The following is a 26091-nucleotide window of genomic DNA, read 5'->3' on the forward strand; positions in this document are numbered from 1 at the left end:
TGTAGGAGAGGAATTGCTTTTGAGGGCATTAAAATGGAGAGATGTGGGGCGCCTGGGTGGCTTGGTCGGTTAAGCGTCGGACTTCGGCTCAGGTCATGATCTCACGGTCCATGAGTTCAAGCCCTGCGTCGGGCTCTGTGCTGACAGCTCAGAGCCTGGAGCCTGTTTCAGATTCTGTGTTTCCCTCTCTCTCTGCCCCTCCCCTGTTCATGCTCTGTCTCTCTCTGTCTCAAAAATAAATAAACGTTAAAAAAAAATGGAGAGATGTTTCAAAGGGATGAGTTAGGACAGAAGAGGGGTTTCCCAAGGTTAAGAGTTGCCCAGAGGAAGCTACAAAGTGGAGTCAGGGATGGGAATGCACATGATACCATGGGGGAAGAGGTTGGGTGTGATTTTAGAATGAATAGCAATTTTGGTGGCTATAGGCTCTAATGAACAGAAGTAAGAGGTAGGTTAGGAGGTTCATCTTAATTTACAATAAGGACTCTGGATCAGACATTCCTTTTTATTTCCTCCCTTCTGGGTAATACTACACTGGACCAGACAAATTCACCATTTCCCAATTTATTCATTCATCAAACACTCCCTGCTCTGTGCCAGATCTTGGGTTAGAAACCGGGGAAACAAAGTGAGTCATACACATTCTCTGCCATCAAGGATTTTGTTTCTTGGGGAAAAACATTCACATAAACTCAAAAATAATATGGAGTAGTAAGTACTGTGAGAGGCAGAAGCCAAGGGGCAGTGGAAGCAGAGAGGAGGAACCTGACCCAGCCTGGAGGCAGAGTAAGGATAGGAGGATAAGAGCTTCCAGAAGAAGGTAATGTCAGCTGAGGGATAAAGAGAATTAGATATGTAAAGAAGAGATAGTGTTAGATTGTTGTAGAGAGACACAGGCAGGCTTGGGAGATAACCTGGCAGAAAACCAAACTAAAATAAAAATAAAAACAAAAACCCCTCAGTTCACAAGCAGAGTTCAGTGATGATAAGACTGAGCAGATAGTTCTCAGATGTCTAGATCAACAAGCACATGGCATTGGGAAGATCTGGACTCTTGGCTGTGGTTCAAGAGAAGAGAGAAGAGATTATAGGACCCAAAGAAGAGATTCTAGGCCCCATTTAAAGGAAGCCAAGGTTTGATGGCAGAAGCTTCTTATATTATCTCATTTACTCTTTACCAGATTCACAATCTGGTTTCCAGGGTTTGGGACCAAAACAGCAGTTAAGAATAAGATTCTGTTTTACTTCTGATGGGTCAGACTTTGTGTATTTCCCTCCCTTGGAGGCTTGGTGGGAAGGAATGACTGATCATGGAGAAGAACTGGGAGAGAAAGGTATGTCCTAGCACTAGAGTTACTACCCTTCCTTGTGAGGACTTCTTTGCTCCTTTCCCTCTGGCTCTAACAGGGACACTGTGGGCAGCTTTTTCTAGAAGCCAAGCTCAGGGCACTAAAGGAATCAGAGGAGGACTTTCTTTCTAGAAAACTTGAGCCTCACAAGCTTGGGATAAAAGAACTCACACTTCAGTTCAGTTCATCTCAGGAGAGTTCTGCACTGAGATTTGGAGCCAAAGTCCCAGGTAAGAATACCTAACTTGTCCCTCGTTATGAATATATTTCCTCAGGGAGAGTTGCCTGTCATGAGGTTGGACATGTATATTTTGAGTCCCCTGGGGAAATGCTACCATAATATTATCTCAGCAACACCTTCAGCAATATTGTTGTCTATTAGTGTCCACCAAAGACTGATTATCTCCAGTTCCCTGCCAACCTTCTCCTTGGGACTTAGAATCTCTTAGCTCTTCTCTTGAACCCCAGCTAAGAGTCTAGACTTTCTTGATGCCATTTGTGTCCTAGTATGGATAACTAAGAACTACCTGCTTGATTTTTCTCCATCACTGAGATCTTCCAGTTTGCTGCTCTTATTGGTGCTTCAGATGCAGAACACTTTAATGATGATGGTGATTTCCCAAACAGCCAGGTAGAGAGTACTTGACCTCTTGTTTGATCACATTCTTCCTTTCCCTTTTCCTCCACTCCTGAAAAGACTGTGAGCTGAGTCGAAGACAGTTGACCAGGGTGGGTGAATTACCAAGGTAACAGCAATAATGGCCATTTGTAGAGCACTGTGGCATACTAGAAAAAACGTCAACTGGAGTCAAACAGAATAAATTTTGAATCTGTGCTTGGCTACTTACAAGCTGAGTGGCTTTCAACAAGTCACTTCACCCTCCTCAGACTCAGTTTCCACATTTGTAAAGGTAAGGGTAGTAATTCTACCAGATAAGACCTTTGCGACAATAAATTGTATTTAATTCCTTAAGGGCTGAGTCCATAGCTATATTCTTCCTTGTGCCCTCAGTAACTACAGAGCAGCTGGCATACAATAGGTGAATAATAAGTGATAGCAGTTATTAATATTTGAGAAAGAATATATTCTGAACAGCCAGGTAAATCAATAAAGGGGAGGAAGAAAAAGGAAAGAATCATCTTGTTGTTCACTGTGTGGACCCAGAAATCACAGAGGCAGATGGGTTAAGAGTTCAAGGCGGTTCTAATTACAACACTAATATTATTAGCTGTTAATCATCTGCCTGTTGCTATCATCTCTGCTCAGAGTCAGATATGCCCTTTCTTTCTTTCTTTAAAGCAAATACTGGTTCTCTAAGACATCTTTAATATAATTAATATATTTCATTACCTCTGTTCTGGCATTAGCTGCTCAAACTAAATAAAACATGGGTAGGTTTCAGCCACTCAATTGAAGAGCGTGGTGTGTGTATATGGTGGGGAGGGAGAGAGAAAAAAAGAGACAGAGAGAATAAGAAACAGAATGAGAGAGAGGGAGAGAGAGAGAGAGAAAGGGAGAGAGAATGTGGTCAGTTCTGTTGGTTTATGGAATTTGCTATGTTAAATGCTTTGTCAGGGTAGCAGTGGTTGGGTACTGGGGAGTTTGTGTATAAGTTAAGCAATGGGGGTAACCTTTGAAAGAGTTGCTTTTTGGGTGGCCAGGTGAAATTTGAAGTGCCTTGACCAAATCTGAGACCACCCCTTTGTGGCTGAACAACCGGATTTCACTCTGCCAAGTCAATCTTAAAAAAGAGCTTAAATAGAACTGTGGAGGGGCCTAAACTTCACATTCAGGCCTTTGTGGGAAGGAGATAATGATTTTTTCTCTGTTGCATGAGGTGTAATAGTGTCTTAAGTATCTTTTAACCATATGACCACCCAGGTAGGAAACTGCAGAGAAAGCAACGTGTTCCACCTTTTTTAGGCTGTTACTCCAAGGTTTAGGGATCAGCATTCATTTCCCTAGTGGGGTCTGAGAGCTGGTCCTTCTAATCAATAAGCATGAAACCTCCGGCACTTTTGGACTTTTGCACCATGGAAGATGTTTCTTCATGCATGTGTGTATTCATTCCACAAATATTTGAACACCAACTATATGCCCAACAGAGAGATTAATAAAATATGGTTGTCAGTAAAGAGCCTACAGTCTAATGAAAGAAAAAGACATTGTAATATAGCGTGATACTTGCCAAGATGGAGGTTTAGGCAAATCCTGCTACAGGAATACAGATGTGCCTAATATGCCCGGGAAAGGAGGGGCTCAGGGAATGCCCTCAGAGGTCCTAAGGATGAAGAGGAATTAACCAGACCAGCAGGTGTGAGGGAAATCATTTGAGGCAGTGGGACCAGCATATGCAAAAGCCTGGAAATGAGAGAGAACTTGATCTATTCTAAGAATTACAAATGCTTGGGAATAGTTTGAGCACAGAGAGAAAACTGAGTGGCAGATAGAAAAACTGAGGCTGGAAAGGTATATGCCCAAGTGCTTTCTTGGTAGCCAGGGACTAGCATCCCTCCTCACCTCGCCCTCAACATATATGTGACATTTTGAATGCCACTTTTTCCTGCTTCTAAGGTTTCTTGGTCACCTGGGATAGTGCTCTGTTAAGTTTCGGAGCTCTCAGCCTGTCCACTTAAAGGGAATTTATTTGACTTGACCAACTTCCAGAATCAAATGAAATAGTGGATATAAAGAACTCAAAGTATTCCAATCACTCCATAGAGTCAGACCTGGTTTATTACCCAGCTTTGCCACTTAGGGCTATGTGAACTTGGGAAGGTTATTTAACTTCCCTGAACTTCAGTTTCTTCATTTATCAAATGAGTATGAATATGGAGAGGATTCAACAAAATAATTTGCTATCATTCTATTTGTAAACTGAAGCGTGCTGCCTCAGTGAAAGGGTTTATTAGTAATAATTAAGATTCATCTCTAATTCACCATGACCCCTATTCCACTTATGCATATATCTGGATCAAGTTCTTCTGTTTCCTACACTGCTCAGCTTGGGTTCTCCCACCAGCTGTGGTCAGCTAGAATCCCAGCTGACCAAACTGACTGGCTCTCTGCTGCCCCCACCTGTCTAGAGCCAGGATCCCACCAGAGTCTAGGACCAGAAGCCCAGCTTGGGGTTGTTTGGGCCTCCCTTTCACATTCCTGATAGGGCAGGAACAGAGAGGACAGCACCCAGGTGCCAACCTCAGCCCATAATCCTTCCCAGTGTGTGTTTATGTGTGTTTGAAGAGGCACCTGGGAGATGTAGGCCCATTTTGGGTGGGTAGCAGGCAAGAGGCCAAGACATTCCTTTTCTGTCCAGAGCCTAGGTGACTTCTTGAGCACCTGATAGTCTACAGCTACACCAGGAATGTTCCAGAGATTAGGCCAAATTCATATCTGAGAAGCAGAATTGGAAAGGACATCATCCTTCTTCAGAAGCAAATGATTTCACCAGCTCCATCTTCCAGCTGTGCAAATTGGTTAATTACAAGGGCTGTAATTTGCAATCAATATTATCTCCTTGGCATCTACTTCACTGAAGGCAAATATTTATGGCCACATTTGAGAAAGGGCACATTGTCTTAATCAGGGGACATAAACTGAACACTGGGATAAGTGACTCTTTCAGCACTGATGTCAGTTTTTGCTTTTTTCTCTAAGATTTGGGGGAGAAAACACAGGCAGATCCTAGATCAAGGCTCTGATTTTCACTGGATAAAAAAACCACAGGCACCGATCCCAAGGAACACATTCTAAACACAGAGAAATGCTTTATGCACAAAGATGCCCGTCATAGAATTTTTTAAAATATAATGGTGAAAAACAGTAACTTAAATATTCAATAGGAAGGTGTAAATAAGTTGTTATGCATTCACTTAATGAAATTTTATCCAGCCATTGTGAATAATGGTAATAAAGGGGTGCTTGGGAAGCTCAGCTGGTTGAGCAACTGAGTCTTAATTTCGGCTCAGGTCATGATCCCAAGATTGTGGGATCAAGCCCCGCATCAGGCTCTGTGTTGAACATAGAACCTACTTGAGATTCTCTCTCTCTCTCCTTCTGCTCCTCTCCCCCACTCACACTACCTCTCTAAAAGAAAAAAAAAAAAAAGAAGAAGAATGGTAATAAAGAACTACATTGTGATGTTAAAACAAGCAAACAAACAAAAAGGGCAAGAAACAAAATGAGGTAGGTGTTCAACATCTTCTTAAGACTATGCACAGTAAAAAAGCCTGGAAGGAAATACATCGGTATGGCAGTGGTGGTAGTCCTTGAGCATGTCACCTATTTTTTCTTACATATTTTTTGAATGAACATATGTTAATTTTATAATTAAAAAATCATTTTAAAAGGCAAGCAGAGGAATGGTTGATCATACTGGCAACTTCACGAAGTCACTGTATTCCACATCCTGGAGTGAGGAAGCCAACTTCCATTGTGGAAATATATTTTCACTTGGTCAGCACATAAGTATGATGACTCCATATGGCAGGCCCCACTACCAAATGCTTATCTTTGCCTTCAAGCCTTCATGAAATAACTGGGAAAGGTCAGCCTTCCTACTATGTCAAAGAGCTTAATATGGGGTGCTAGGGGAGCATACAGCAGGCTCCTAAACCAGCCTGAATGGTCTGTGAGGACTTCCTGGAGGTGTTAACATTCAAAATAGATTCTGTAGGATACGGAGGCAGAGAAACAGAGAAGGAACATTTGAAACAAAGAAAACAGGTTAAAAAAGGTATGTGACAGAACCCGTTTGGGGAATGGTACTTCATTGTGGTCGAAATGCTGGGTGCACAGGAAAAGAGTAACATAAAGGGTCCTCAGGCCAGATTCTGAAGGGCCTTGGGTGCCAATATAAATCAGCCCTTCTCTAAGAAAGGATGGAGAGATGAGGGTTTATCCTGAGGGCAATAAGGAGCCATTAAAAGAGTTAAGCAGGGACAGGAATTGGTCTGAACTGTGCACCAAGAATGTCTCTCTGGCTGCATTATGAACATGGGAACACATGTGAAGGATAGATTTGTGGAGGACAGAGGTAGAGAGACCAATGTGGGGACTATAGAAGTAGTTCTGGTTAAAGATATAAAAGTGTGAGCCAAGGAATGCTAGACTTATAAGAGCTCTTAGAAATCTTCTAGTCTCATGCCTGCATCTGACATTGACAAAAAAAAAAGCATGTTTTTGGACGAGTTTAACATTTCAATCAATAGACCAAGTAAAGCAGATTGTTTTCCCTAATGTGGGTGGGCCTTATCTAATCATTTGAAGGTCTAAATAGAACAAAAGGCTGACTCCTTCCACCTCTACCTCCCAAATAAGAGAGAACTCTTCCTACTTGACTGCCTTTGAGTTGGGACATCAGTTTTTTCCTGCCTTTAAGACTCTGATATTGGCTTTTCCTGGGTCTTGAGCCTGCCTGCCCTACCTACCTTTGGACCAGAATTACACCATCAGCTCTCCTGGGTCTGCAACTTCCCAACTGAAGATCTTGGCGCTTGTCAGTCTACATAATCACATGAGCGAGTTCCTTATAACAAATATCTCCAATGATAGATAGATAGATAGATAGATAGATAGATAGATACATAATAGATAGATATAGATAGATCTATTGGTATGGGTTCTGTTCTTGTAATTAGACTCCTATTAATACAGCCTATGATCAAACTGATCCTTCTGGCATCCATATTACCTCACTGGCACCAGATTAACCCGACCAGTGGCAATTCCCTTATTGTCTATACCAGCTCTTCTGGCATCAGAATTTCCAAGATTCTAGAGGGACAAAGTTTTGGTTTCTGAATACATTTAATTATTCACTACATGGTTATCCATTAGTAGAGCAAAGGTTTCCTTCTTTCTGATAGCATGTTTTTTAAGTAGGCACAGTCGGGAGACAAATCCTAAGCAGCAATTTTGCTTTCTCATCATTGTCTATCACCTCTGGTTCCCTCTGTTATGTCCAGCCCTGCTCAGTAGGCTAGAACACAGTGCCAAATAATTAACCAACTTGCCCTGCTAAGTAAGCCAGCCCTACCTGAAGACAAGCACACGTTCAGAGGTTGGCTAGACTGTGGCACCAGGGCAAAGGTCAGCTGGGGCAGACTGAAGACTCTGCTGATCAAAGGTACAGATCATTGCCAATCACCTTCCCTGGTTCTGTCCTTCTCCACTCCCCAAGTCCTCTGCTTAGAATGTACTTCCCTTTTCTTGTCTGCCTGATGCCCAGCTCCAATGCTTCCTATTCTAGATAGAACTTCCTGCTCCCTCCTTTTTGTTCATGCAGCACCCTGAACACATTTCTATCCAAGCATGACTATTACATTTCTTCACTTCTCCTTTTCTTCCTTTGGATTTTGTCTAGGTCAAGAATCAAAACTGATTCTTCTGTATCTCAGTGCCCAGCACAAAATATGAAACAGAAGATGCACCAAAGTGTATAAAATACATGAATGAATAATTGAATGAATGAATAAGTGATTAATAATTTGAATTTCAGTTCTGCTTATTTCAATTCTGAACCAAGGCACCACTGTTAGGCCTTAATTTTGGCATCTATAGAATGGGACTGTTTGCTTTACAGAATTTTTACAAAGGATACATGAAAGAAAGGGGATGGTGGGACTGTGCAGTCACTTAGAAAAGTTGTGTGTATGCAGGGGAGCACGCCTGTCAGCCACTGGGGTAGTTAGGTACCTTCTCCTGAGATGTGTCAAATCTGTAAACCCTCCAATCTTTCTTTCTTCCTGCTCTCCTATTTTTACTGAAAACTCAGTATATGTCAGGCACTGGGGATACAATGGCAGGAAAGCCAAACCTATTTTCTGCTTTTAAGGGCTCACAGTGAGGGTGTCAGATATAAAATGGCAATCACAATCAATCATGCCAAGAGCTAGGACCCAAAAAACATAGGGGCTGGGTGAAGGGCATTCACCACAGCCCACATGGTCAGAGCAGACTTCCCTTAGGATGACTTAACCTCCCATAAATAGGAGTTGGTTAACTGAAGATCGAGGATAGACCCGTTTGGAAGAGTAGAAATGAGAGAGAATGGAAGATGCTGGGAAACTCACAGTGTAAAGTATTAGGTGAGGTGAAGTGTTAAAAGAGAAGATGATGAGTGGGTATCTGTTAAAATATAACACTGGAGGAGCAGACAGGGGCCAATCACATAGGGCTCTATTAGCTGTGGTGAGGTATTGGCCTTTACCTATAGGTCAGTGGGGTTGGGGAATGAATCTCACATGAGGCTGAGTTACCTTAGGGAGCAACATGCCCACAATTGCTCCCTAAAGTGAAGCAGGAATCCCATCAGAAGGAAACAGCTACTGGGGGGAGGCTCTGGACTTGCCATCTTTGGGGTAAAAGCTAAAGGCTGGGGAGCCTGGCCTAGAGATGAGAAGACTCCGTGGTCAGCCAGGTTGTTGCACATGTGAGGGGCTTCTGGTGGAGAGGAAGTAAATGTGTGTTGTGTGCTCCAACACTGCTAGGATGAGTGGCTGTGACTGGCTGGCTTGGAGTGTCAGCCCTGCCACTTACTACCTCTGTAAACCTGGCAACTGGCTTAACCTCAGAGAGCCTCAGTTTCCTCATGTATAAGATGAGAACTGTAATGCTGACTTCAGCACAGTGCTGTAAGGATTTAATGTGAAGATGCACATCAAGTGTCCTGCACATGTTTGGCACGTGGGAGAGGAACATGTGAGGCGCCTCATGACTCTAAACATAAATACTGTGATCGGGTGAGAAGCACGTTGGCAGGGGGAACGCAGAGGGAGGAGGGAAACAAAAATACTTTCAGCTTCGAACACAAAAACAATTCCGTTTGCTTCCTATTTTGGGAATTGCTGCGGAGGCCAGGAGGGAAGGAAGGATCCCATTTTAGTGCAACCCGCCTTCTCACTGGGGCTGTGACTTCCAGTACTCCAACCTGCTTCTCGAATCAGCTTTATGAAAGATTTGGTTGCCGAACTGACCCAAGGGGCATCAGAGATTTCCTTCAAGGATCACCTTAAATATCCTGCTTCAGAAAAGCCCTCCCTGATGACGGAACCCATCCAGGATCTCCTGGTGGATTATCTTATTATAGCACATATTTTTCTCTTATTATAGATTGGCCTTATATACTTGTGTGATTGTTCGATGCCTTTCTTGTCGCCCAGGGAGGCAGAGGCAGTTTTTGAGCTATTGTATTCTCGGTATCTGGAGCCGTACCTGACACACAGTAGGCACTTTATTTACTGATGGACTAAAGGAAGAAGTACATGAATAAATGAACAAGCAGGAACCAAGGGGACAGGGAATTTTTGGCAGAGAAAACCATGAGCCAAGGCACACATGTGGCAAAATGCATTATCTATTTAAGTGGCAGGTGATAAGCTGAGTATGTCTAAGAGATAAAGATGGAAAAGTCTTTTGGGGCAGAGTGTTCTGCTAAGGACAATGAGCTGTCTCCAGTGGGTGACAGGGAGACCCTGAAGGTACAAAAGCAGGAAGTCTCTGTGTTGGTGACATAGTAAGGGAGAGATCGGACAGGCTCCTTCCCTGCTTCTGGAGTCTGTGACTTGGTCCTCTGTTCTGTTCAGGACCTTTGTTTTGGATTTCAAAGCCCTTCATCCTTCTCCAACCATTGTCCATGATTTAATTTTCCACCATTGCCCATGATTTAATTTGATAGAGCTTTTATGACAGATCCTTTACTGCATTTAAGACTCAACTTTCAGGAACAACTCCTTCCTCACAGTCCCAGATAATGAGAGTTCCCGTCATTCCCTAGATAACCCTTTTTTGCACAACCATGCTCTTAACTTGCTCTGGGCCAGCCTCTGTTCCCATCATCCTATTCTCTCATTCTGTAAAATGGGATTGGTGGAAATTGTATCTATTCTCTCAGGGTTGGTAGGAGAATCAAACATGATAAAGGGTGTGAAAGTTTGCTGAACTGCACAGCACGGTCAAAGCCACATGCCATCACCATTTAGGACTGAAGCTGGTGCTCTAACATACATTAGCAAAACAGAAATCTGGGCTCTAATCCCAGTCCACCACCCCAACTCCTACCAAAAGCAAATTTGTATTGAGAGACATAGGCTTCATTCAGTGAGATTCCATAGTCCAAGGATCAGATTAACTGGCTAAGAAATTTCTAGAAACAGCCCCATAGCTGGAGAAAAAAGACATCAAGAAAAAGGAGACCAGGGACTTGAAGGTTGTAAATCTCTCTACCTAACAGGCTGAATAAAGGTCTAGGCAGGAGAAGAATAATTTACAACTCAAGCTTTGTCTTGCTCCTCTGAATTGTTTCCCTCTCTTGCTGCCAGAAAATAATGTATTTGAGCCCAACCTTCTGAACCCTAAAAGATTCCACAAATACTGAGGTTTTCTGGTCTAGAGGAGACCCTCAAGGATCCAGTTTCCAATGTCTTCCCCACCCTCACCTTCCACTGCATAACTTCATACTCTCTCCTATTCCTATCACCCAAAGTCAAGGCGCACTGGACCCTTTACCCATCCCCACCTATGCCCTCTACTCTTTCACTTCCAGGCCTCTGCACATGATGTTCCCACTGCCTGACGCTTTCTCCATCTCCACCAATCAAGTCTTGGTTGTGCTTCAAGGTCTTCATCAAATGCTATTTCTTCTCTGAAACTTATTTTGATTTCTTAGGTGAAACTAATCCCTCTCCTTTTATTGCCTCCAGAAGACATTATTATATTGTACTTTTATTTGGTAGAAAGTCTGTTGTATTTGAATTTTAGTAGGCGTTTCTATGTCCTCCTCCATTATATTGTATCCCTGTAACTAGTGCCTAGCACTAGTCTTCATATAGCTGAGGAGCTTGGTAAATACATGTTGAAGCAAATGAAAGAGAGGTAAGGAGGGAATTAGTTTTTATTATGTATCAAATAGCATGTTAAAAACTTTGTAGATATTGACTCTTCTAATCCTGGCTTTCTCCAGCTTCCTAGGCTATGGGCCTTCAAACACAGTCAGCATCCCTTGTCTATGCTGCAGAAATACCCTTAAAGCCCAATGGAGTGAAAGCTCTGGTATCTTATCTTTATATTCTCTGCTACCCTCCATTCTGCTCTCTGCTCTGGCTTTGGATTGCCTGACTCCATGTCCTGGCTCTTGATAACTGCCCCATGCAGTTATCAACTTCAACTTGAACTAATAATCCTCTCTTGAGTAACCATGATATACAGGTATGCCGTTCTACATGCTTCCCATTTGGGAAGCCCTCCTAGGTGCAGATGCAGGGAGGGGATAGTCTTAGCTGCACAGAATCACAACAGCTGGGAAATATTCTAGAGGCTAAGAGTTGAGACAAATCTCATATGGGGGGTAATCCCTTTATGAATGGAGCCACAAGGTGCTCCAATTTGGCCAATGCTTTGGCCAAAGCATCAGACAGTAGAAGAGAGAAACCAGAGCATCCCCCCATCCACATGGAGGTGTCTTTAGAAGTGGCTGTGTCTCCTCCATGGCTCTAAGTTCTGCTGGCCATGTGGCCACGATTCTAGCTTTCACTGGGTAACCAGTACCGCTTCCTTCCCTTTGACACTCCAGGCTAGGGTGGGAGTGTCTTACTGCTATTGCTAACCTCTGAGTTTGTTCTCCATTCTCTGATTTCTCAGCTGATACTTATTCCTTGCATTCAACCCTCTTTGTTTTAAATATTTGGAGTGGTTTCTTTTTCTTGGTTATACACTTACTAATACACCCAGATTTAAAGAAAATGAAACAAAATGGCCATCTTGCATAAGAATTAACTTATAATTAGCTAAAACTATAAGCTGGTTAACTCTGCAATAGTAGTGGTCACTAGCTATAGGGTATGCCTTAGGTGCTTCCCAGACTGCCATTTACAATCTACTCTCCAGCTTCAGTTAGGGCTCTACTCTCTTCTTTTCCTCTCATATTTGAGTGGTAAGAAAATAAAAATAATTGCAGGGGTAACCTTAAATCTGTTCTACCTGATACAAACAAGTAAATCATTCATAAGCCTTAAGTGTTTCTACTATTGTTAGTCACACTTGTGTGTGTGTGTGTTTGTGTGTGTGTGTGTGTGTGTGTGTCTAGTGTGTCTATGTGTGACATCTCAGAAGCACTGCTCTTTGCGATGATGCCTTACAAAATAAAGGGCTGTTGGGACAGAAGAGATCTTTAGTGTTGTCTAAGTGTGAGTTGAAACCAGAACACCCAAGTCTAATATGGGCCCAGTAACAGACCTCTCCTTTTGGGATTTTTGTACTTGCCACCATCAACATCATCATCATCATCATCATAGCAAACAGTCATGAGCACCTGCTATACACCAGGCATTGTGGTCTTCATGTTGACATATGAACTCAGTAAGCCATCGTAACTACCTTATGAGGAAATTGAGTCGCAAAGAAATTAAAGAACTTGCCCAAGATCACATGCGTAGAATGAATGGGCAGAGTTTGGATCTGATCCCAAGCAGTCTGGCTCCAGAATTAGAGTCTATGCTGTTAGCCACAGTGCCTTAGTGCCTCTCTACAGAGCAGGCTTATCTATAGTGGCCCAGTCATTGTATCATGGCTTCTGTTCCTCCCCTCTTGGACTCTTTTCCCAAAGCATCACATTTCTCCCTCCCCCACCCACACTCTTGGGTCAAGAATGTGCACATTTCATAATCACTCCATTGAAAAAGTACAGGTTCTGCTCTATGGGGTAAAAGAGGGGATCAAAGGCTCTGTCTCATACAATTCCTTTTTACCCTTGGATATAACCTGTCAGAGAGAAGCTGGAATGCCCCTCAAGGGAAGAGTTTGAGGAACAGAAAATAGGTATTTGGAAGGATTTGTCTTTCCAGGAGTTAAATCAGTTTAGAATGGAAGGGATAAGAAAAAAAATAAACACCCACAAAAATGATTTTCTGCTTTTTTTTAAGTTAAAATTATGGAAATTGTTTCTGACAGAAAATTGCTCCTAATTAATTTCTTGGCTCTGCTGGGAAAATGTACTGTTCTGTTGATTTCTAAATTCCACCAGCTTAATTATCAAAAGACATTTTTTTCCCCTAAAACTATTAACATGTGGGTTTGCAATTGGGGGTTTGTCAGCATAGTGTGAAGGGCAAGAGGAGAGTGGGGAGACAGGGGTTGTATGGGCAACAGAAAACCTAGGAACACAACTCAAGGCCTAGACCCCACATTTCAAAGTCCAGGAGAAGATTATGTCCCCAGGAAAAGAAGTTTAAATGGTGCAGGCAGATTCATAAGGCAGGGAGTGCCCGGGTATGGAGTTGGAGGAGTTGAACTTAAATTCCATCTCTATTACTTTAGACAAATAGCTGAGCCTTTGTGAGCCTCAGTCATTTTTGTAAAATGGGACTAGTATAATGTTAACATTTATAGAACTCTTGCTATGTGTCAGTCAGTACCCTAAGCTTTTATGCTTATTAACATGATTAACGTGTGATTCTTCCCCAGCACCCTATGAAACAATTATTGCAACTCTCTCCATTTTACAGGTGAGAAAACAGGAACAGGGGAGCCATGCAAATTGCCTTAGGTTTCACATGTGATGAGGGGCAGAGGCCATAAAAGACCACTATAGAGAAAAAAAAAAGCCTCATTCCTAACTATTAGTTAACTTGTCTGCCTTCCTCATTGGACTGAGAGCATCTCAAGGTCAGGGGATCATTTCCTAATTGATTTTGCATCCATAATGCAAATAATGTCTGATAAGTAAATAAATGAATTAGTAAATAGTTTAGATGCTCAATTAAATACTGGAAGAATTGAAACCTGGAATCAGTTAATTTGGTGCAGTTCAAGAAAAAAATATTCAATTTCAGTCACTTAGCAGATGTTTGCTAATCACTGTAGTAATCAATGAATAACCTTGGGCACTCAGACATTTTGCTTTTAGGGACTGATCCTAAGAAAATACTGGATAATTGCATAAAGATAGATGAACAAGGATGTTCATCACAGCATTCATTCATTCATTCATGTAACAAATATTTGTTGAGAGCCTACTGCGTACCAAGCATTGTTTTAGGCACTCTCATTGAGCAAGGCAACCCAAACCCTGCCTTCGTGCAAATCATAAGCTTGTGGGGCAGACAAAAACCAAATGGATATATGATGTTAGGTAGTGATAAGAGCTAAGAACTAAAATGAAGCAGGGTAGGGAAAGGCACTAGTCTTTTGGTTTGGGGCTCAGCCAAAGTGTCTCTGAGGAGGGGCAATTTGAGTACAGATGTTAATTAATGACATGAAGGAGTGAGCTATAGAAATGACTGGTGTAGAGCAAAAGTATAGTTTATGAACTAGTCTTCTTTATGACCTCAGGCAAGTCACCTCAGCCCTCTAGCATCCTGAGCTGGTGCAGAGCAAATTCCCTCTCTTCCATTCTCTCACCTGTGTTCCAGGAGCTCTACCCTCCCCCTGGGGCCCAGAACTAAGACAAGTGTTACCTGAGAGAGCCTCCCTTTACCAAAATATTTTGCAAAATCCCAAGTGTTACACAAATGTAAATGAATCCTACTCATCTGCTGGAGCCCAGCTCAACTATTACTTCCTCTTTGAAGCCTTTCCTTACTTTGTCAGGGAAGATGTTTTTGAGGTCCCTTTCATACTTTTTGCATACCTTTGCTGTAGCATTTAGTTTTTTACAGGGACTGATTTTTTAAACTTTTGAGGCAAGGAAAATGTCTCATCTGTTTCTGAATCACAGCCCTTAACTCCGTGCCTGGCACATGGTAGTGCTTAATATGGAATAGCTAAATTGACTTGAAAGGAATTTGGGGATTGCACAAAATTTTAACATGGCTTAGGTATGGCTCTTAGTTACATGCAAATCTATTTTCTTATACATAGTAGGCATACAAGAAAAACTCACTGAATGGACAAACCTATGCAGTAAAAAGTAGTTTATTTTTGGTGAGTGAAGATTACCTCATTCCTGCAAGGAAATCCTTGTTTTGACAATAGTCAGATATAGTAATAGAAGGATGCAGAGTGGGGACAAGTGGAGAGATGTGATAAGTATTCATATTTGCTACAGATTTACTATATGGCAGGCAATGTGTTGGGCAGACCATGAGTCATTATCTTACTTGATCTTCAGACAAATTGTGAAGGTGGTTATCATACTCATAAATGAAGAAAAATGCTTCAGAGAAATTAAGACATTACTTGCATGTGCAAAGTAAAAGGGAAGCAGTAGCAGCAAGAAGCGAGGAGTGTTTGATAGTAATCCTTGCTCTCCTGAGCCCTTGTTATGGCAGGTGGTCAAGGAGAGACTGTAAAAGACTTCAAGAGAGCTGTGGAAGATGCTGGGTTTTTCTCTCCTAGAGCTGTATCAGCTCACTGGCTCTTGTGTGAGGAGATGGTTGCTGTTTTTAGAAGGTGCTCACAGACCCACAGTCACACAAGAAACGTTTTGGTGCTTTAGCAAGTTGAAGGATCTGCAGCATGTATTCTGTACAGTCCAGACTCTATCTCAGGTAATAACAGAACTTTCCCAGTTTGCCATACTTGTTCTGCTTTGATGGTACCAAGTACTTCTCTTTTATTTTGTTGCCAACAAGCTTCCTCTACTAGACTGTAAGCATTTTGAGATCAAGGGTTTGGTATTCCCACCTCTCATGTCCCTAGCCCAGAACCTGGCATAAAGAAGACCTTAAATTATTGTAAATAAAAGGAACAAGAACGTGATAGCTCATTTTGTATGTCAATTTATTGGGCCACGCGGTGCCCAGATATTTGGCTAAACATTATTTCTGAGTATGTCTGTGAGGATGTTTCTGGATGAGGTTATCACTTGAATAGGTAAAATGACATCCCCAGTGAGGGTGGACATCATCTAGTCTGTTGAGGGTTAATAGAACAAAAAGTTTCAGTGAAGAGAAAATTTTCTCTCTCTATACTTGACTGCTGAGCTGGGACATTGGTCCTCCACCAGTGTGGGACTTATGCCATCTGTTCTCCTGGTTCTCAGGCCTTCTAACTCAGACTGTAACTATACTATGGGTTTTCTTGAGTCTCCAGCTTGCTGCCTGCAGACTCCATAATCACATGAGCCAATCACTTAAAATAAATAGCTTTTGAGTGTGTGTGTGTGTGTGTGTGTACCCCACTCCACACATACACATACAGAGTCAGTCAGTTTTGTTCTCTGGAGAACCCTAATACAAATATTTTGGTACTGAGAAGTGAGCTCATGGTGTAGCAAATACCTTAAAATGTGAAGGCAGCTTTAGAAGTGGGTAATGGGTAGATGCCAGAAGAATTTTGGGGTATACACTAGAAATATGGACATTACTGGAGATTTTGGCAAGGTCTCAGACAGAAAGGAAGAAGACATTGTTAGGAACTGGAGAAAAGGTGGTCCTCTAATAAAATGGCAAAGAACTTGGCTAAACTGTGTTCTAGTCTTTTGTGGGAGGTAGAACTTGTATGCAATGAAATTGGATGCTTAGCTGAGGAGATTTCTAAGCAAAGTATTGAAAAAGTAGCCTGTTCCTCTTGACTGCTTATAATAAAACATGAGAGAGATGAGTTGAAGAAGAGATTATTAAGCAAAAAAGAACCATACGTTAAAGATTTGGAAAAATCTCAGTCTGTTCATATTAACAAAAAGTAAGAAAGTGTTTTTGGAAGAAAGCACAAAGGATATAGCTGGACTATCACTTAATAAAGAGATCATGGGTACAACTCATAAACTTACTCAGTCACTCAAAAGAAGCCAGGAAAACAAATGGCATTTTACCAGCAGAAACACTAACAGTTGAGACAAAAGGAGACAGAGAAAGTGGGATGGAATGAAGGAAGGGTGACAGACTTCTTGGGATTCTATAAAATGGAACCATAGAGCTCTTTGGCTGTAAATGTGCTTTATTCCTCAAGAAAAGAGAAGAAGAACACCGAAAGGAGATTCAGAGATCATCAGGCTGTCATTTCCACTGGAGGTCTAGGGGAGCTAGTTCCTCCTCAGTTTAAAAGGGTGAGCTCACCTTTCCAGTTTTGGCAGGCTGGGATGCCCCTACCCAGTACCTTGGGTGCAGGGCCCTCAAGGAGAGCCATGGAGGTGGGGCATAGTGGAGCCAAAGGAGTGGGGTTGTCATGGGAATGACATTGTCACCCTAGTGGGCCTGAAGAACATAGCACTGAACCAAAGAGGATTATTGCCAAGCCTTAGCATCTAATGGAGTTTGCTTTGCTAAGTATTGGATTTACTTAGGATTTGTCACTTCTTTCTTCTTTCCAATTTCTCCCCTTTGCAATGGGAATGTCTATCCTAGGCCTATCTCACCACTGTATTTTGACAGCACATAACTTTTCTGGTGTCATGGGTTCACAGCTGGAGAGGAATTTTGCCTCAGGATAGATCATACCTTGAGTTTCACTCATATCTGGGTTAGATAAGATTTAAATGAGACTTTAGACTTTATTTACACTTAAAAATTTTTTTTTGATGTTTTATTTATTTTTAAGACAGAGAGAGACAGAGCATGAGTGGGGATAGAGCAGAGAGAGAGGGAGACACAGAATCCAAAACAGGCTCCAGGCTCTGAGCTGTCAGCACAGAGCCCGATGCTGGGCTTGAACTCACGAACTGTGAGATCATGACCTGGGCCAAAGTCCGACACTCAACCGACTGAGCCACCTAGGCACCCCTATTTACACTTTAAAGTTGAGGCTGGGATGAGTTAATTCTTTGAGGCTACTGGGATGGAATGAATGTATTTTGCATTTAGAAAGACATGAACTTGGTGGGGGTAGGATTGGCAAAGGCAGAATACTATGGACTAAATGTTTGTCCACCCAAAGTCATATGTTGAAGCCCTACTGCTTAATTTGATGGTATTTGGAGGTGGGATCTTGGGATCTTTGGGAGGTAATTAGATATAGATGAGATCATGAGGGTGGGGTCTCCAAGACTAGATTAGTGTCATTGTAAGAGGAAGAAGGGAGAACCAGAGTGTGCTCTCTCTTTCTCTCTGCCATGTGAAGACAGAGAGAAGGTGGCTACCTGCAAATCAGGAGCAGGGCCCATATCAGGAACTGAATTTGTGGGCACCTTGATCTTTGTCTTCTTAACCTCCAGAACTATGAGAAATAAATGTCTGCTATTTAAGACACCCAGTCTATGGTATTTTGTTACAGCAGCCTGAGTACGTTAACACAGATTTGGGAAACTTCTCACTTTCAGTTAGAGTTTGGGTTGAAAATAAAATACTGTTGAACTTTGTCATCCTTGAATGATACTTTCACAAAGCCCTTAATTCCTTGTTTGGTGAGAATTGCTGTAAATTTAGATTCCAGAGTGACTAAGTTTTCTCCAGAACCAGAATGGTGGTGGTCACTGGCCTGGGTCACCAGCTTTGTCATATGTTCTCGTAATCAGGCTTTGCCGTGATGGAGTTTTCAAATAAATGCCTTATCCTAATAAAAAGTGGCCACCTATCATTGACTTCAGGGTTTCTCTTTGAATGGTGAATCATGAATGTGTTAAACACTCAAATGCTTTGAATCTGAAAAGAGTTTCTCAGAAATGCAGGCTTGGAAGCCCTGTTCTAGTGTACTAAAAGAATTTAAGAGTATGACTCCATTCTGTGAGGTTTGGGATGATGGAGCCAATCTGCCATAACCAAGTGCCTCTTAGAACCCCCATCAGAGGCAGAATGCTGAGATTTATCCATTATTCAATAGATTAAGCACCTTTCGAGTGCCTGAGATGATGACAGATGTTAAGATCTAAAGGTCAGCAAAAGCAGACATGGGCTCTGCCCTCATGGAACTTACAGGCTATTGGGAGAGACAGCTGTTCTTCAAATAATCACACAAATATGGGCATAACTGCAATCCAAGATAAGTGCTATGAAGGAAAGAGCAGTGTTCTAGGAGCACATACACGAAAGGGATCTGGCCAAGATTAGGGTTCAAGAAAGGTCTCCCTGAGTCAGTAAGTTTGTGCTGAGATATGAATGCTGTGTAGATAGTATTGGGGTGAAGAAGGCAGAAAGAACACCACACGAAAGTGGTAGCACCAAGGTAGTTTAGGGGTCCATAATCTTAATGAAGACCCCATCAACTCCAAATAAATAATCCAAAATAAAATACAATCTAGTAAAAATAATTGGCCTGCTATATAAAAATGCAGCTTCAAGACCTAGAATTCTCTTTCCAACTAGGATGCTATTTTTAAGTTCCTCCAGTAAAGAAATATGGGGCCAACACTGATCTAGGCTATACTGTAAATTTTAAAACTTCGTCCTTTCCTGCTGTCTCAACATTCCCACAAACAGACTGTAAACATCCTTCCCAGGTAACTGGATGCACAAATGTGATAAGGCTGGCCTTTGTCACAACTTCCCATTTCTTATCCTCCCCTGACCATGACATAGTAAGATCCAAATACACCAATGAAATCCTCTCACATATTTTCTTGTGTACTTCCCCCCACCTTGAACCTGCCCTGTCCCCAGTAAAGGCACTTGTCCATGGTCCTCACTCTGTGCTCCCCACCTGCTTAGGTGAGTCCACTCCCTTGCCAATGAGTTCCATATGACTCCCTCTTGGTCTGGGTTGACTCTTTATCTCTAGGATCTATGAATATAATAAGCTTTCTTTCGGTGTACCTCTCCTGTGTCCTCTCTTGTGCCCTGCCATCCACCCCAACTGACCATTACCTGAAAGAGCACAACATAGGCAGGGGGAATAATATGTTCAAAAGTTGTGATCAGGGGGGTTATGTAGGCTCCAGGAATTGGAAGAAGCCAGTGTGGAAAGAAATTTGGAGCAGGGGAGGGGTCTGAGAACAGTCTGGTGAGATTATACCAAAAGTTTTAGAAAGCTAGTGGAAAGGTTTAAGCCAATGGAGATGGAAAGAGCGGCGTAATGAAATGATCATATGTGCTGTTTGACAAGTAGGTTCTGGGATACCAGTTAGAGGGCTCCTGTCGTTCAGATGAAAGACCATGGCATTTTGGACAAAGGTGGTGGCAGTGGAGATGGAGAAAATTGGATGGATTTAGATCTTTAGGAGAAGCAACAGAAAGAGCAGGGGTAAAGGACAGGTGACCCAGATACCTATCCTGGTTCTGTTACAAATTTCTGCAAAACCTTGCACAAATCACTTCTTGGGGACTCAGAACCCCCTCAACCACCATGGAAGACCTCAAGCCTCTTTCAAAAAATGGTAGGAATCTGAAAATCATAGGATTTTATAATTTTTCACATATCATCTGGGGCTGACGAATTACGGTTCAATAACTTTGCGATCCTAATCCATTTCTCCTCTCTCCTTCAAATGCCAAAGACTATCCTTTCTGAAATCTTACTTGCTAGAATAATATCCAAGCCTGTAGCTTGATGATAAATAGTTGTGACACCTTGAATCAGGCTATGAACCAAACATTGCCAGGTGTCTGCTACACAAAAGAAAAGAAAAAGACTCTCTCATTGGAAGTTTCCCCTAGAGACCAAAAAAATCAATAACAAAAAATCAGTGTCAGATGTGGAAATGCCTTGGATGATGATAATGATGATGATACTCATAATAATTCCTTAACTTCACTAGTGTCTCAATATGCCTCGTCTCATTTGACAGAACAACCTTGTGAGGTATGCCAGTTCATGAGATGAGTAGAATGAGATCAGGAGAGAAGAAAAGAAATAGCAATACTTAAACAGACTTTAGGTATTCATTTGACAAATGTTTATCAAAACCCTTCTATGTGCCAAGCAAGGTCTCTGTTCTTATGGGGGTTAAAAGATAATAAAAAATATAATAATAAAAATATGTAATAATCTATAAGTATATAACAATATGATATAATAATACATATATTAAAAATATAATAAAATAATAATTACTCTTGATATTAAGTTTTATTAGCAGAATGGTGAGTTAGCAAGTAAATGGACCAGATTGTTTTTAACAGAATAGTCAGAAAAAATTCTTGGCAAGGTGGCATCATGGACAAAAAGAACAATAACTACAAAGGCCAGTTATGGGAAAGGGCTTGATTTGTCTGAGGAATGAAACAGACAACAGCTTGGCTAGAGCACAATGAATGAGAGGGAGAAAGTGATCTGAGAGGAGGTGGGTGTGGACTGTGGAAAGGAATTTGGATTTTAAGTGACGGGAAACCATTAAAGAATTTTAGTCAGGAGGAAGAAATGATCTGATTTTGGTTCTTAGAAGGTCACTCTGGCTGATGTATGGATACTGGACCATATGGTGGTAAGAGTTAAAACGAGCCAGTAGCCAGACCAAGCAGGAGGCTACTGAAAGAGAAACATGGTGGAAATGAAAAGCAATGGGTAAATTCAAGATACATGAAAGGAGGAGAATAGAAAGGAGTGGGTGATGAATTTGGATGCTGGTTAAAGGACATTGTTTTATCTTTGTGTGTGGGCAGGCTGAGGCCCAGGAAAGAACAAAGATGGGAAATAACGGAAACAAAACTTGAACTCAAGACTTAGAACTCCACGTACAGTGCTCTTCCTAGTGCACCATACACCTCTGCTCCAAGTGATACCCAGCACATGGTGGGTGGAGGGTGCTCAGTTGAGTTGGGACATATAACTCTTAATAACTATCAACAGACACCAAGGTGGTATATGACAGGGAGGCTTCTAGGCCTCTGTGTATTTGTATTTGAATAGATGTCCTGCATCTGCTTCATTTCCCACTTGTGAACTGCTACTCCTTCCAGCCCAGGGCTGGGGTTAGGAAAGGGAGATGGCCCCCAGCCCTCCTGAGGGTATATGTCTGCTCCCTGCTGATCCAGGAGAGAGAAGTAGACAGATGGTGAGTGTGCTTTGTAGCTTCCCAACTTCACAGATGAAGAGATGGATCTATGTCACTTTGAGCCCAGACTCCTCCATAGGGCCATGTTCTCTTTGGTCTCTCTCTCTTTTTAAAGTCTATTATCTATCTATCTATCTATCTATCTATCTATTTATTTATTTATTTTTGAGAGAGACAGAGAGCAAATGGGGGAGGGGCAAGACAGAAAGAGAGGGAGAGAGAATCCTAAGCAGGCTCCCTGCTGCTAGTGCAGAGCCCAACGCAGGGCTTGAACCCACAAAGTTGTGAGATCATGACCTGAGTAGAAACCAAGAGTCAGACGCTGAACCAACTGAGTCACCCAGGTGTCCCACTTTTGGTCTCTTAGTTTGCCTATTTTCATTGGGATATTTTGGAGCCATGGTCAATTAAAATCTACCTGCCCTGGCTCACCCCTCACTCTGCTCTTCTGTCCTATTCACACAGAACACTTTACTTATATTATAGATCATTCTTACTAAACTATAAGACTGCCAGAGACAGAGACATCTTTGTGTGCAGCAGTGCCTGGCTGAGCAACTGGCACAGAGTGTGCACTCTGTAACTATTTACTGAGAAGATAAGGCAGTTAACCTCACCCAGTCTTGGTTTCTCCAACTTTTAAAATGGAATGATTCATAACTACCATATAAGACTGTGAAATTCAAGTAAGTTGATATGCATGTAAGATAACTAACACAGTGTAAGAGCTTAAGAAATGAATTCATATGTTACCTATATATCAGAAGCCTTCCCTTGCTCAACATCATTAGATATTAGGGAGTACAAATTAAAACCATAATAAAATATCACTATAGATTTATTAGACTGGCTAAAATAAAAAAAATACATTTTCAAGTACTGGTGAGGATGCAGAACAATAGGAACCTTCATATAGGACCAGTCAGAATGCCAACCAGTACAGTGTCTTAAAATGTCAAACAGCTATTGTATGATCCAGAAATCCACTGTAGTTACCTAGGGAAATGAAAACTATGTTCACACAAAAACCTATAAATGAATGTTCATAGCCTCTTTATTCATAATTGCCCAAACTGGAAACAACCCAAATGTCCTCCCATGGTGAATATATAAACAAAGGATGGTACATTTGTACAACTGAATAGTACTCAGCAATGAAAAGGAGTGAACTATTGATACACACAAAGCTCTGATGAATTGCAAAAGCCTTACGCTGAGTGAAAGAAGCCAGTCTCCAAAGGTTTCCTATTGTATGCTTCCATTTTCACAATATTCTTGAGAAGACAAAACTGCAGTGATCAGTGCTTGCTAGGGCTGGGGGAAGGCTGACTGCAAACGGGTAACACAAGGGAGTCTTTGGGGGCAATAGGACTGTTCTGTGTCTGGACTGTGGTGGTGGATATGCAAATAGATACCTGTATTAAAATTCATACAGCTATACACAAAAAAGCCAGTCTATGTGTTAATCTAAAGAATTAAATAAAATAAAAATCTTTTCCATATTGACATTAACACCTGATACCTGAGGCCTCCCAATTCTAAGGTGTGTGTGTGTGTGTGTGTGTGTGTGTGTGTGTGTGTGTGTGTGTTTAAGGGTCTTGGTTATTCAAGCTGTGTCTCATTACAAAATGTAAAAGATGAGTGAGAAGGTGCAAGTTGTAGACAGTGTGGAAGTAAATGGGAGACTGGTTTGTCTGGAAGTTTCTAAAGCCAGAGCCGTTATGTCATTTCGATTCAATCTTGAGCTTTCAGAGGAAGCAGCCCCCTACCCTTCTAAAGCTTTGCTAGTAAAACTGTCCTTGCCCTGGGCCAGTGATAAATCTACAGAATGCCATGGTAATACCCATGGAGAAGGCAAAAGGGGCCTTCATAAACCATGCGATTTGAACTAGTACAGATGTTGCAGTGGGAATTTATGGTTTTCGATGGATCCTTATCTCTTCTTGCCAGTTTCTGCACATTGAATCATGCACTAGCAGAGTCTATTTTAAGAACCATAATTTTTTTCTTTAAATATTAAAAAAATCTGTGGCAATTAATTTCTTCCATACTGTTCTATCATGACAAATAAATGTGAAATGCATATTTACAGAGCACATGTAATTGCATTTGGGCACATGCAAATGACATGCAAATCTTACATTCTAAATGAGTTTGTTTATCATTCCTGAATTCTAATCCAAGGACCTTACTTTTTAAATTCAGTTTACATTCTGACATGTATACAAATGAGTTTGACTCTGGAAAATAACTTAATAAACTCGGGGTTAGCTATGCAATTAGAGGAGGCATCTGGGAGCTATAAAATCTGGGAAACAACATTTACATCTTTTTTCTGCATTCAAGGTTTCAATTTCCTAGCTCAAACCCTCTCCCTACCAGCCTGCATCCCCTCACTACAACCACCCTATTTCCCATCACTCCTGCAAACCCATCATGTGAAATGGCTTTGGTTTTTTTCTGGGGGAAGACAGAAGAGTGGATTTCACTGAGGATGATCTCATCAAGTCATTGTCCTCAGTGCAGCATTTTCAAAAACTAAAGTCAGAGTGATCAATGAAATGAAAACTAACAGAATTAACATTGATTGAGACTTTCATTCAGGTTTTTTATTATTACAGCTGACCCAGATCTCCCATGGGTGCTAAAGTCTTCCCGTGGATGACTGACCCTCTCAAGAAAGCTATGAGCAGTCACAAATCTGATTTTTCAAAGGACATAAGAAAGAGAAGAGAAAGTTATATTATATTCTGCCAGAACTTTCAGGGGGAAGAAAACAAAACCATAAAATAAAGTGGAATGGAGTTTCCTCAAAACATTATAAATAAAACTCCCATATGATCCATTTCTGAGCATATATCCAAAAGAACAAAAAGATGGGTCTTGAAGAGATATTTGCACACTCATGTTCATAGCAGCACTATTCACAATTGCCAAGAGGTGGAAGCAACTCAAATTCCCATTGATGGATGAATGGATAAACAAAATATGGTGTATATATACAATGGAATATTATTCAGCCTTTGAGCAAGGTAATGCTGTCATATGCTACAACATGGATGAACCTTGAGGACATTATGTTAAGTGAAAAAGCCAGTTACAAAAAGACAAATACTATATGATTCCACTTATATGAGGTATCTAACATAGTCAAATTCATAGAAACAGAAAGTAGAATGGTAGTTACCTGGGGCTGGGCGGGGGGGGGGGGGGAAGGGAAAAGGGAAGTTGTTGTATAACAGGTGTAGCATTTCTGATGTGCAAGATGAAAAAGTTCCGGAGATCTGTTCTACAGCATTGCGAATATACTTAACACTATTGAACTGTATTATTAAGATGCTTAACACACACACACACACAAAAACCCTCAAAAGCTGCCCAGGGAAGGGGTACCTTAGAAAAAAAGTTTTATGTATAATAAAATACCTTATGTTGGGACAAGAGTGGTGGAGTTAGGGTTATAGAACTATGGGTGGTTTAAAAAATTTTTACAATTTCCAAAATTTTCATGAGGTGCTATTTTGCTTACATGATATACAAATTGCTGAGAATGGTGTTTTAAGACAAATATCTTGTTTAAATGGAAATTTTAAGTTAAGTTCCAAGGGTCTTCTTTTTGCTTCTGATAGAAATCAGCTTTAAACAACGGTAGACTTTTGAGACTTGAGGTCAACTATGGTCCCTAAGCAAATCTGGCCTGCTGCCATCTGTTTTTATGTGGCCCATGAGCTAAAATATTTTTTTGTATTTTTAAGTGGTTGGAAAATAATCAAAAGAAGAACATTTTGTGACATGTAAAACTATATAATGTTCCATTTTCAGTGTCCATAACAAAATTTTGTTTTCCCCCATCACCACACATGCCAAGTAGAAGCTGAAAAGCCCTAATTCTGAATTTCATAGAGGCATAGATTCATGGGATGTTTTAGTCAAAAAAAAAAAAA

At 41.3% G+C, this 26091-nt stretch overlaps 1 protein-coding gene and 1 long non-coding RNA gene across 10 annotated transcripts in view; one reads left to right on the plus strand and one right to left on the minus strand.

Annotated features, from left to right (window-relative positions):
* LOC101099137 (AGBL carboxypeptidase 4) overlaps positions 1 to 26091 on the minus strand; it is a 1457496-nt gene that overhangs the window by 283670 nt on the left and 1147735 nt on the right. The gene's annotated exons all lie outside the window — the stretch shown is intronic.
* LOC123379341 lies at positions 154 to 24966 on the plus strand. Its single transcript, XR_006583705.1, has 2 exons — positions 154 to 1579; positions 24769 to 24966. It is a non-coding gene; the product is annotated as an uncharacterized LOC123379341 (long non-coding RNA).

This window comes from Felis catus, chromosome C1, assembly GCF_018350175.1.
Source record: "Felis catus isolate Fca126 chromosome C1, F.catus_Fca126_mat1.0, whole genome shotgun sequence".
NCBI classification, from domain to species: Eukaryota; Metazoa; Chordata; class Mammalia; order Carnivora; family Felidae; genus Felis; species Felis catus.